The 5,112-nt window shown below is 35.1% G+C and overlaps 1 long non-coding RNA gene across 2 annotated transcripts; it reads right to left on the bottom strand.

The window, feature by feature from the left end:
- Positions 1–252: 252 nt before the first annotated feature.
- LOC133869883 (uncharacterized) lies at positions 253–3,117 on the bottom strand. Of its 2 annotated transcripts, XR_009900568.1 has the most exons (4): positions 2,971–3,117; positions 2,177–2,236; positions 805–1,020; positions 253–532 (listed from the first exon to the last, which is right to left on the bottom strand). It is a non-coding gene; the product is annotated as an uncharacterized LOC133869883 (long non-coding RNA). The 2 variants fall into 2 exon arrangements; XR_009900567.1 differs by having other exon boundaries at positions 253–1,020.
- Positions 3,118–5,112: the final 1,995 nt, after the last annotated feature.

Genomic DNA, 5,112 nt, shown 5'->3' with positions numbered 1-5,112 from the left:
TTGGTGGACGGCAATTGGTCCGTTGGACGGTAGAGAAGGGGAGATTTGGGAAATGGGGGAAAATTTTGGACAAATTTTGTCTAAAAGTCTCTCGTCCCGCGTTTTCACGCATTTTTTTTTTAATCAAAGAATAAAAAAATAAAAAATTTGTGCCACGTAGGACGAGGGTCTGACCCTCGTCCTCCATATAGACGAGCTCCATAACTTGGAATAAAGTTATATAGTAAACTAAGCAAGAATTTTATTTGGCTGAATATTTTTTTTGGAGAAGGCCTTTATTTTTTACTTGATTTGATACTTAGCTGGTTTAACCAGCCTGGTTACATGTTGTAGATGGTAAGAACTAAGAAAGTTGTTCGCACGGCAACTCCTCAGTCCTCATCCATCCAAGCACGCTGGAAAGAATCCTGCCAACATTGAAAATTCCAAGACGCAGACCCCAAAATCTGGTGGCCAATTCTCCTGCAAATCCAGGAAGTCCTGCAGCATGTTTCTGTAGAAGAGCACTGGAAAATGTTTTCTATTTCTGTTCCTGCAAAAACCCCCCCAAAATAATAATAATAATAAATAAATAAATAAAAATTTAAGCTAAACGGGTCAAACGGGTCGTGTCGACCCGATTCGATCAGTTATGTTAAACGGGTTCACGGGTCGTGTCGGGTGACCCGTGAAATAATCGTGTTCGTGTCGTGTCTGGAGCCCCGACCCGTTAACATAAACGGGTTGTGTCGGGTGACCCGTTTTGCCAGCCCTAATTAATATATCTATCAGTTTAAGGCTTCTACATAGCTATTAAATACATACCAAAATACTGGCTCATAAATACAAGTGTCACAGGCGACACGAGCCATAAACAAAGTTTACTAAAAGGCGGACAACTCATGGTCCAACCATTATAACTGTCGCGTCAGGCTTCAGTCATAACATCCCAAGTACTATGCCACAACGTCATTCATTAGATCCACTGAACCTGCAGTCAAAGCATCAGAGTCTGTACAGTTGTGGGGTTATTAACCACATCTGTACAGGTGAAAGTATGAGTTCACCACCTTAGTAGTATAAAACTCACTACAGAGTAACCAATCCACGCAAACATACATACATACAAGATTCAACAATATTATTCTCAAATCATTAAGTCCACACAACAACACATCATTAAGTACAAGTCACACCATTCATCTCACTCTTATATCTTATCACAGTTTCCAATACAATATACCACACATGCCATAAGCAATACCCCGAATTTTACCAACTCCGTAACTTGGGGCAACAACTCTGGACTTATGCATAGTACACAAGAATATCAACACGCACCGCCCTTAAAGCCACATACCCGCAGGGCAAACAACACACAAGTGCTAGAGCCACATACCCTAGACTTGCCTTTAACACAGCCCGTAAATCCACATACCCGCAGGGCAACAATACACAAGTGCTAGAGCCACATACCCTAGACTTACCTTTAACACCGCCTGTAAAGCCATATACTCGCAGGGCAAACAATATATAAGTGCTAGAGCCACATACCTTAGACTTACCTTTAACACCGCCCGTAAAGCCACATATCCACAGGGTAACAATACACAAGTGTTAGAATCACATACCCTAGACTTACCTTTAACACTGCCAGTAAAGCCACATACCTTAGGCTTACCTTGTATACTAAGTACTCATATACTACCATTATCACAACATATTCAATTCCCACGATCCACAGCTCAATCACATAATTCTCATTCATCTTCCTTTCGATGCATACCACATTCATAATATAATTTCATGTTACTCAATCCCCAACAATTCCAAACATATTAATTTCAATCATCTCAATATTAACTTATCAACATATTCTCAATTGAACAACTCTCAATTCAATCACACACACACACACACACACACACATATATATATATATATATATCCAACCATCATGTTATTCATTCACATGTAACTTAATGCATATCTCTACATTATCTCATTATCACATTTTCGCTCACAATACAAATATCATGCATTCTTCAATATCAATTCATCAACATATTTTATTTTCGCCATATAGCTCATAATTTCATATACCACATCATTATCATAGAGTTAACATCTAATTAAACCAAACATAACAAATCATATATCTAAATTCTTAAGGTCCCTCAATGAGTAGAATACTCACCTTGACTGCGCGGATAACAAGCTTAACTAAGCTCCCTAGTCAATGCCTCGCAATGTGCCACTGTAAAAATAACACATTGCAATTACTAAATATTTTTCTAGCACTAAACTAATATTTTAGCTCTTAAATTACCAAAGAGTTGACATGGAAAACCCATAAAATTTCTAGGGTTCTGAACGCTTACCCATAAATCCTAGACACTAACTAAACTCAATTAACACTAACCCAAAGTATTTACTAAGGGTTAGATATTAAAATCACCATTCAAATATTTACCTATAACATTATATACTAACCCCAAATTATATCCACTAATCTATAAATTATTTTCATTAACCTAGTCGCATAAAATATTACCGTATTTAAAATAACATTAACCCTAAAATTACGTTCACTAATCTTTTTACAATAATTTACTAACTTATTAGCATAATTTAGCAATCTAGATTTTAATCACTTAAAAACTTTAAAATTAATTTAACCCATCAAATTAGGGTTTCAATCTTAAACTATAATTTATTTTACTAACCCATAACATAATATTGCTATTTAAATACTAATAACACTAACCCATAAGGTTTAGTCAGGGTTAGGCACAAAAAATCGCAATTAAAATACATAACCCAAAAGTTAGGGTTTAGGAAAACTCACCAAAATTTCACCAAACCAAAACCCATGGTTTAGGTAGCTTCAAGTAAGTTCTAAGTAACCCATTACTTAAAGAAAACACTAGATTAAACTCACATTCCAAGATTTTAACCCAAAATCACAAAATCGTGAGTTTAGTGTTTTACCCCAAAACAATCGGTGAAAACGTAGATCCTTACACGTAGATCACGTTTCCGAAGATGGATCGAAAATTGGACCGATGGATCTTCGTGGATGACAATTTTTGTGTGGAGGAAATGAGAAATCTCCCCTCTCCCCATTTTTCTTCTCTCGGCTAGATGGAAAAGAAGCACTACCTCTTTTCCTCCTTTTTAAGTGAGGAAGGGCCGCATAGCCCTTCATCATCATCATCATCATTATTATTATTATTATTATTATTATTATTATTATTATTATTATTATTATTATTATTATTATTATTTCTTCTAATAGTAGAGGCGCACGACCTCTGCTTTGGAAAGGCCATTTGGCCTTTCCATTTATTTGAGAAGGGAGGTGCACGTGCACCTCTCTCCTATATTATTATTATTTTTTTATTATTATTTTTTTTATACTTTTTTTTTCTTTTTCATTTTTTCATTTTCTTTCTTTTCTATTTTTTTTTTTAATATTTTCTTAGGACCAAAAATATTACTTATATTTTCTTTTCATGGCTACCATTTGCAAGTCCATATGATAAAACTAAAACACTTTGTTTTATTTTACCACACTAAATATACTTATTTTTATTTAATCATAATAAACTCATTAAACATTTTCTTGGATATTACACTACTTGCTTGCTTCAAAGAATTTTTTGAGGGCAACGATTCTTAGATTTGCGCGCTTGTGTGCATAAATTATTGAGAATTTTGGCATAAGATGGCTCTTTGAAACATTGAAAAATTGAAGCTTGGGGTTCATGAAGTGTCTCAAGAGGGACTATGATGAAGGAATGAGTTTCAGTACTCACTTCCTTGTCATTGGACAAATTTGAAATTGACGGAGGCTCAATTTCCTCTAGGTGCTCAACAGACTCCAAGTGCTCCTCTTTTTGTTCCTCCTTAGCTGCTGATGAAGATGCGTTAGGAAATGATATCTCAGTAGTTTCCTCATCTCAAGTCGTATCAACCCGCAGGGTTCACTTCCTACCCAAGAGTATCAACTCTATGGTTATACATTGACTCTACCTGTGAGGCATCAACCCGCATGGCTCACTTCCTATCCAAGAGCATCAACTCTATGGTTATACATTGACTCTACCTTAAGGCATCAATCCGCAGGGTTCACTTCCTACCCAAGAGCATCAACTCTATGGTTATACTATTTCTAAAGCCATAAGCATCAATACTGGTCTTACTCAATTCCACCCATAGGACATCCATCCACCGGGCTCATTCCATCATTTCATGTCCTGATTATGCTAGTGCATCCACACTACTTGTGCTCAGTGTACATATTACCATACATGCAGGTTCTCATTTTCAATCAATATCATGTTCTTTCCACATTCTTTTCCATATATCATAAAAACTCGACACAATCCAATGTTCTTCAAAACATTTCTCCAACATCACTTCAATATCATATCTCATATTCATAACATAATCTCCTCATTTCTCAAACATCATTTCAATATCATATCTCACATTCATAACATAATCTAATCATTTTCAAACATTATTTCAACATCATATGTCAAATTCATCAAATAATCTTATCATTTCTCAAACATCATTTCAACATCATATCTCAAATTCATCATACAATCTTATCATTTCCCAAACATTATTTCATAATCATTTTTTTATCACCATTTCATAACTAAGTTCAATCAACATTTCACATTCATATTATATTCACATATCATCTCATCGCCATAGGCACATATAGTTCAATCATAAATTTATAACATAAAATTCCTTGGGCTCTCAATGAGTAAAATACTCACTTGGTTGCAAGATTTGTGACTTAGTGGAAGAATCCTCAACCAAAGTCGTGCAATGTATCACTGTATTATTAAATTGCACAATACATTAGCATTTTTAATTCTAGACTCACACCTATCTCTAAAAATGGTTAAAAGCTAGACCATAGAAAACCCATAGAATTCTAGGGTTCCATTTAACATTCTAACAACAACAAATACTAACCCATAGAGTAATCTTAAGACTTGACACTTGAAATTACACTTAAAACAAAAACTCAAAAACTTGAGTTTTGAAAAACTTACCAAAATCCACCCAAATGCTATCCGGAGCTTGGGGAACGATTAGAAGGCTCCAAAA

The sequence above is a fragment of the Alnus glutinosa genome, chromosome 5, assembly GCF_958979055.1.
Source record: "Alnus glutinosa chromosome 5, dhAlnGlut1.1, whole genome shotgun sequence".
Taxonomy (NCBI): Eukaryota; Viridiplantae; Streptophyta; class Magnoliopsida; order Fagales; family Betulaceae; genus Alnus; species Alnus glutinosa.
This window is presented reverse-complemented; position numbering and strand designations above follow the sequence as displayed.